This window comes from Leuresthes tenuis, unplaced genomic scaffold (assembly GCF_036924035.1).
Source record: "Leuresthes tenuis unplaced genomic scaffold, fLeuTen1.0.hap1 SCAF_5, whole genome shotgun sequence".
Lineage (NCBI taxonomy): Eukaryota > Metazoa > Chordata > Actinopteri > Atheriniformes > Atherinopsidae > Leuresthes > Leuresthes tenuis.
This window is the reverse complement of record NW_027325359.1, coordinates 21,603,133-21,611,148: the sequence shown is the minus strand read 5'-3', so window position 1 is coordinate 21,611,148 and position 8,016 is coordinate 21,603,133. Positions and strand designations below refer to the sequence as shown.

The window sequence follows — 8,016 nt, the reverse complement described above, 5'->3', positions numbered from 1 at the left end:
TGCAGCCGAAAACCTCCGTTCCCTCTTTTGATCATACATTGTCGGGCATTCGCACCTTTTCTTACCCGCTTTTTACAAACCATGGTTGGACTTTCACACCTTCTTGCAGCCGAACACCTCCGCTTCCGCTTTTGATGGTATATATTCGGGCATTCGAACCTTTTCTTACCCACTTTTTACCAACTATGGTCGGACATTCACACCGTCTTTCAAGTGTAACACCTCCGCTCCCTCTTTTGATGGTGTATGTTCGGGCATTCGCACCTTTTCTTACCCGCTTTTTACAAACTATGCTCGGACATTCAAACCTTCTTGTAGCCAAACACATCCACTCCTGCTTTTGTTGATGTATGGTTGGGCATTCGAACCTACTTGTTGCCCGCTTTTCATTAATTATGGGTGGACATTCACACCTTGTCACAGCCAAACACCTCCGCTCCCTGTTTTGATCATGTATGGTTGGACATTCGCACCTTTTCTCACCCGCTTTTTGCAAACTATGGTCGGCCATTCACAGCTTCCTCTCCACCATACTTGTATGGTGGGATATTCACACCCACTTGCATCCGAAGACCTCCGCCCCCACTTTTGTTGATATTTAGTCGGTCATTCGCACCTTACCCGCTTTTGGCAAACTATGGCCTTCTTGCAGCCAAAAACCTCTGATCTCGCTTTTGATGATGTAAGGTTGGGCATTCAGACCTTGCTTCACCTGCTTTTCACCAAATATAGTCGGACATTCACACCTTCTTGCAGCCGAACACTTCCGCTCCACCTTTTAGTTTTCTATGGGGCATTCACACCTTTATTTTCACCGCATTTTATAAAAACACCACAGGAACACCGTATTGAGGCTTTGTTCTGACCGCTCATTCGGTGTCGCGTTTCTTTCAAGCATTTCTCCTGGTTAGCCCGCACTCGGCTCGCTCCCAGAGCCGTGTTAAAGTCTACTTCGCATTCACTCTCTTTTCTCAGCAGACTAAAAGAAACTTCCATCCTGCACCACTGTTAGCTTTTTCACAAGAGCAGAGGAGAGCGCACCGTTCCCAGCGGCACTGCAGTACCGGGTCGATGCTTGGAGTGAACGGAGCAAGCTCCTTTTTCAACTCCTATTGATAAAAATCCATTTAATATGTAGTCCTTGCATAGACATATCACATATTAAACTGATAAGTACAGATGGATTATGTGCAATTAGTAAAGAGAGTAGAGGACGATCTCTCTCGTTGGAAGTCCTTACCTATATCACTTATGGGGAGAGTTACAACCATTAAAATGATGATACTACCAAAAGTTAACTATTTGTTCTCAATGATCCTCATAAAACCATCTGCTACTTGGTTTAAGTCACTAGATTCATGCATCTCCAAATTTCTGTGGAAAAACCAACCACCACGTATTAGTTTAAAAACCCTACAGAAGACCAAGGACAGTGGTGGATTAGATTTACCTCATTTTCAGCACTATTCCTTAGCCAATAGGTTACAATATATATCAAAATGGTTTAAACCTTGTTGTTGTCACAGTTCCCAGAGACGTTGTAATCGTTGAGGATTCTATATTCACCCCCTCATTAGAGGCACGTGTTGCAGATTGATGACACTGAATCTTCTTCTCTGTTCATTGCTGGCATCATTCCCAGCATCGTAAGTGTTCGTGGCATTGTTAGCCTCTTCTTCTGGATCTTGATATCGAGCATCCTTTTGTATTTCTGGTTTGTAAGTCCTCTCTCTTCGTTCACCGGAGTCTTCGTCTCTTTGTCCTTGAGTTTGGTGATTTTTTCTTCTTTTGATGCCTTGACACAGTGTGACAGGTGATACCACATGGGAGATCCTTTAACTTGGACTGCTGTCCCTGTGCTGCGAAATGGCTGTGCTGCTCAAATGGTCTCTCCTTCATCATATACACAGTTATTTATACATCACCTTCCACCATGAAGCGTTGTCCCTTTTTGTTTCTCTCTTTGTTCTTAAAATGCTGTTATGCATGTCTAAACCAATCCATTAAACTAGATCATTTTGGCAGTAAAGCGATCTACAATGTGCTTGGTCGCAAAGCTGCTCATCTGTGGTAAACAGCTCTTCAGAAAGGCATTCTTCAATTGATTTCACTAATTTTATGTAATAATTTTGTGATTTCCTACAAAACTACACTTCTTCTCCCATCTGTCTGAGTATTTAATATTGTCTGGGTCCCGTTAAAACATGTATTTTTCCCATCTAATTCCTTGTTTGCTTTAAAACAAGTATTCCCCATTTTCTATCCCTTCAGTAGCCAACCAGTTTGTATGGAGTACACTGGAGCAACTTGACTGATCAGTAAAACACTGCTTTTGTTGTCACCGCAAGGCTTCCCCCGTCGGTTGTTTCACTGAGACACTACTGAGTAACTACAACTCAACACAGTTTATACACATAACATTCATATACATACTAACAAACAAACAAACAATAATTTATCGCAATTTTCTCATCTCTGTTTGAACGTACACCCAGGTAAATATTCCTGTAGTCTTCTCATACCGACTATGGACCCATTCATTGTTTAACTTCACTGTTTTGCAAATCCTAATTGAATATTACACATTGACATTGAACTTTACTGGATAAGCAGGTCTTCATTGCATTCAGCAGCCTATATGTGAGCATTTATGCGTAAGCTGTTCTTCTTTGCATTTATCAGCAGCAAGCAATTCTTCACTGCACATGCATATGTAAATAGTAAAACAATTCCAATGTGTTAGCGAAACCTTCTATATCACAGTGGTTTCTAAGGTCTATTTTAAGTTCTTTGCCATCAGTGAGATGACATTGTTTACAAAGTGTGTCAAATTATCACTGAAGATCTTTTCAGGAATTTCAAATCTAGAAATGAGTTATTTTACGCGTGATTTTGCTACTGAGAGTGCATCTGCTTGTGCACATGGAAATATTTCAGACCATTTGGTAAAAACCTCTGTTGTCACTGAGCAGAATCGTTTCCCTTAACATTAATTTAGTTCAATGAAATCTACAAAATAATGAAATAATGAAATCCAAACAAATATGTTGAAAAAGATACACTGGCTTAGGGAATTATCTTCGTTTTGGTCTTAGATTGCCCTGTGGAATGTATTTTGCACATATTTGACCTGCTAGACAAAACTTTATTCATTTATTTATTCTAAAAAAATGTTTTTAATAATTAGTAAAACCATATGCTGTAAAAACCTGGTTCATTATTGCTTCCATCCCTCCTGTTGAGACATGACATGGTCCGTGGCTCAATACTGCAGCATATTTAAACAAATTCTTTGGCAGTATGGTTTTCCTTCCGGTCATTCATACGAGTCTATTGTAGATGGCAATTGAATAACATCTAATAATGCTAAAATATTTGTAGTTTATACATTTAGCTGTGGATGTCAACATACCTGTTTTTCCAATGCTGTGTTAACACATGTACAGTTGAGAAGGCATACTGACTGTCAGTGTAAACGTTAACAACCTTTTTGTTATTTAATTTACAAGCTTCAGTTAAAGCTACCAATTCGACTGCTTGAACAGAGTAATTTTTTGGTAGTGGTTGTTTTAAGAAAACTTCAGTTTCTGTTACTACTGCAAATCCTGTAGCATTTGTGCCATCAGGGTTTTTTTCCTTGATCTGTTGAATAAATATAGTTATTTCTGCATTTTCATAATGTATATCAGTTAAGTCTGGCCTGGGTAAAACACTGATGGTTATTTCTGGCTTTCCATCTGTGGGGTAGGTAGCAGTGTGGATGGATTAAGTGTAGCACATCTCTCGACAACAAGGTGTGGCTGTGAAAGAAGAACTGTTATGTAGGAGAGATGTCTGGTAAAGATATTTTGTTAAGTAACCATATCACAGCCACTGCATGAGGTACCTTAAGTGTTAATGGGTGAAATAACACCATTATTGTTGATGCCTGCACTGCCAATGGCTTCTGGCCATTGATTCAAAAGTACGATCTCGTCCCTTTTTCCCCCTTTCAGTGGACACTGGCCCCTAATTACCGCAATTCAGCAGGGGGTCTTTCATTAGGAGTACTGGACTCCCCCGTGCACGGTTTCAGCTCCGACCCTGGACAGCGGAAAAAACGTTGAGATCTGGTTTGAGGACCCAATTGTTGAGAAAAGTCTCTCAATGAGACTCAGAGTTGCTGGAGTCAGTTAATGCAAAGGTTTAATCTTGCAGCAAGTTCAAGAATGTGTGTGTGTATGGGTGTATGTGTGCGAACGTGTGTGAGTTTGTGTGTGTGAGAGTTTAAAGAACCTGTTATCCACAGGCAGGCCTTAACTAGTATGGCACGGGTCCAGCCTGTCTCATCTTTTTTGGAAGGTCCAGCGCTCGGCCGTAACCCTTCTGTCTGTTTGGACTCTCACATACATTCGGTTAATCATAGAAAAACGAGAACAAAACTTTTTAGCCCCTTAAATTCATAAAACAGACATGGTGCAGTTATTTCCATTCTAGAAAATAAGAGTAATCACCACCATTCCTATAAATTCTGGATATTCTAACAATCTGAATCTTTTTTAAATGTTCGATGAAGCCCTTTGCTGTTCTGTTTAGAGACTCAGCTGATCATAAACCAAGTTTTGCTCTTGAACCAAGCTTCTAAACTCTTCACCTTTTTCATTTCTCAGTTAGTATTCACTTTAAAACTGATTAAAAGAAAAATTAAATGAATGCCTATCAACAAATGTGGGATCTAAACTCTAGTGCTTCCTCTAAAATAATTTCCTTTCTCAATTCAGAAATGTGTGTGTGTAAGTCACAACACCCGTGACACCAAAACGGCTTTCTTTTCTCTCTTTTCTCTACACTCTGCACTGTGAGCACACACAACAAATCAGAAAGGCTTTTTTTCTCTCTTTTCTACATTATGGACTGTGGGGACACAAAACCGCTCTCTCTTTTTTTTTTTTTTGATTGTGTGCCAGGGCGTTGTCTCACGTAGTAGATTATGCTTAAGATACGAATGAGTTTATCAGTCACATCAGAATCCATACATACTGATCCTCCCGTAATAAAATGGTCGGATCTTATCAAACACACTTTGTTTCTTGTGACAAGTCAGCGAAACAGCGTATACACGTCAAGACACTGAATCAAGTTTGCCACAAGAACTCATAAGTTTGGCAGTATTGCTCTGCCGTCAGCAATCATACACCCATTTTATTTTCATGAGACATGTGCAGGCACCTGTTCATCTACTGTTCTATCACTATGAATTAGTTTATCTATTATCAATAAGGATACTTCTACAACTACTATCAAAGTATGTCCGGACTTCTTATGTTGTCAGTTGCTATATATCAATAAGTGGGTTGCTACTGAAAAGCATTAAGCATGTCACACAGCCCAAACATATAACATTTCAGGACACACCACACAGTTAACAACCACAGTGAAGCGTGTCAAAGCCCAAACATGTAACATTCAACAGGACACTTACACAACACATTCAAATCAAACAGTCAGACAACATACAAGAACCTATACCCCAGCCGGCATTGCTCCCTGCCTATTTTCCTACAACTCACTATGTGTGCGCACACCTTTATTCACAAACTCTTCAACTTATACTCTTTTACCGAAGCTGCTACAGCTCGATTGGCCAAATACCCTTAGATCCTATTTCGGTGAATTTGACATCTGCCTTGCATGTAACAGATTAGCGGTTTAGCAGTTTTAATTTAGTTTGAGTGAAGGAATTCATTTTATAGCAAAATCCGAAATCGTGAAGAACTCATGGAAGTAAGCTTATTCTCGGATTCCTGAATCTTTAGATTTGCTCTTTGTTTTACTGCAAAGTACAACGTTGAGCAGCACTAATGAGTTGTTTCTATTTTTGGCAGGCTTTACCTTTGCGGATGAAGCCCTTTCTGTCTGTGCAAAAGAAATCTTGTTACTGTGCAGAGTGACTTCTCTGAGTAGAGTCGCCTTACTTGTTGCGACTGTGCCAATGTTCGAAGCTGGAGTGCAAAGTTGTTGCTTGAATGGTGCTCGCTGGAGCGTGCGGTAGTGTAAAGTTATACCATTTAAAAGGGCTGAAGAGTGCTCAGTGCAGCGGGTGGGCCGAGGTGCAAAGTGACACTATGGCCATAAAAAGAACACCGCTACAAGTGCGCATTGTGCCAGGAAGGGCCCTCGGACGTGAACCAGTGGACAGTTATCGCTTCTCGGCCTTTTGGCTAAGATCAAGTGTAGTATCTGTTCTTATTAGTTTAATGTCTGATGTGTCCTCTATGCGAGGACTACATATTAAATGGATTTGTATCAATAGGAGTTGAAAAAGGAGCTTGCTCCGTTCACTCCAAGCATCGACCCGGTACTGTAGTGCCCCTGGGAACGGTGCGCTCTCCTCTGCTCTTGTGAAAAAGCAAACAGCGGTGCAGGATGGAAGTTTCAGGGAGCCCAAGATGAAACTTTCTTTTAGTCTGCTGAGAAAAGAGAGTGAATGCGAAGTAGACTTTAACACGGTTCTGGGAGCGAGCCGAGTGCGGGCTAACCAGGAGAATTGCTTGAAAGAAACGCGACACCGAATGAGCGGTCAGAACAAAGCCTCAATACGGTGTTCCTGTGGTGTTTTTATAAAATGCGGTGAAAAAAAAGGTGTGAATGCCCCATAGAAAACTAAAAGGTGGAGCGGAAGTGTTCGGCTGCAAGAAGGTGTGAATGTCCGACTATATTTGGTGAAAAGCAGGTGAAGCAAGGTCTGAATGCCCAACCTTACATCATCAAAAGCGAGATCAGAGGTTTTTGGCTGCAAGAAGGCCATAGTTTGCCAAAAGTGGGTAAGGTGCGAATGACCGACTAAATATCAACAAAAGTGGGGGCGGAGGTCTTCGGATGCAAGTGGGTGTGAATATCCTACCATAGAAGTATGGTGGAGAGGAAGCTGTGAATGGCCGACCATAGTTTGCAAAAAGCGGGTGAGAAAAGGTGCGAATGTCCAACCATACATGATCAAAACAGGGAGCGGAGGTGTTTGGCTGCGACAAGGTGTGAATGTCCACCCATAATTAATGAAAAGCGGGCAACAAGTAGGTTCGAATGCCCGACCATACATCATCAAAAGCAGGAGTGGATGTGTTCGGCTACAAGAAGGTTTGAATGTCCGAGCATAGTTTGTAAAAAGCGGGTAAGAAAAGGTTCGAATGCCTGAACATACATCATCAAAAGCAGGACTGGATGTGTTCGGCTACAAGAAGGTTTGAATGTCCGACCATAGTTGGTAAAAAGTGGGTATGAAAAGGTTCGAATGCCCAAAATCGGCTGAAAAAAACTGTGTTCGGCTGCAAAAAGGTGTGAATGTTTGACTAAAGTTTGTAAGACAAGGTTCGAATGCCTGACCATGTATGATCAAAAGCGGGAGCGGAGGTATTCAGCTGCAAGAAGGTCTAAATGTCCATCATTAATTGCTAGAAAACATGAAAGAAAATTTTCGAAAATCAATCTGCATATGATCATAAGTGGGAGAGGAGGTGTTCAGCTGCAAGAAGGTGTGAATGTCCTACCATAATTGCTGAAAAATGTGTTAGAAACGGTAGGAATGCCGGACCATACATCATCAAAAGCTAGAGAGGTGGTGTTCGGCTGCAAGTAGGTGTGAATGTCTGACTAAAGTTCAAATATATTAACAAAAGCGGGAGGAGAGCTCTTCGGATGAGTGGTTGAGAATTTCCAACCGTAATCTATAAAATGCGGTGAAAAAAAAGGTGTGATAGAAACCTAAAAGGTGGAGCGGAAGTGTTCGGCTGCAAGAAGGTGTGAATGTCCGTCTATAGTTGGTGAAAAGCAGGAAAAGCAAGGTCTGAATGCCCAATCTTACATCATCAAAAGCGAGATCAGAGGTGTTTGGCTGCAAGAAAACGGGTTAAGTGTGAATGACCGACTAAATATCAACAAAAGTGGGGGCGGAGGTCTTCGGATGCAAGTGGGTGTGAATATCCCACCATACAAGTATGGTGGAGAGGAAGCTGTGAATGTCCGACCATGGTTTGTAAA

General features: G+C 41.3%; 1 non-coding gene and 1 pseudogene across 1 annotated transcript; one reads left to right on the top strand and one right to left on the bottom strand.

The window, feature by feature from the left end:
• Positions 1-1,030: 1,030 nt before the first annotated feature.
• On the bottom strand, positions 1,031-1,207 carry LOC140308052 (U2 spliceosomal RNA; annotated as a pseudogene).
• Positions 1,208-6,180: 4,973 nt separating this feature from the next.
• Positions 6,181-6,371, top strand: LOC140308012 (U2 spliceosomal RNA). Its single transcript, XR_011916025.1, has one exon. It is a non-coding gene; the product is annotated as a U2 spliceosomal RNA (small nuclear RNA).
• The last annotated feature ends 1,645 nt before the right edge of the window (positions 6,372-8,016 follow it).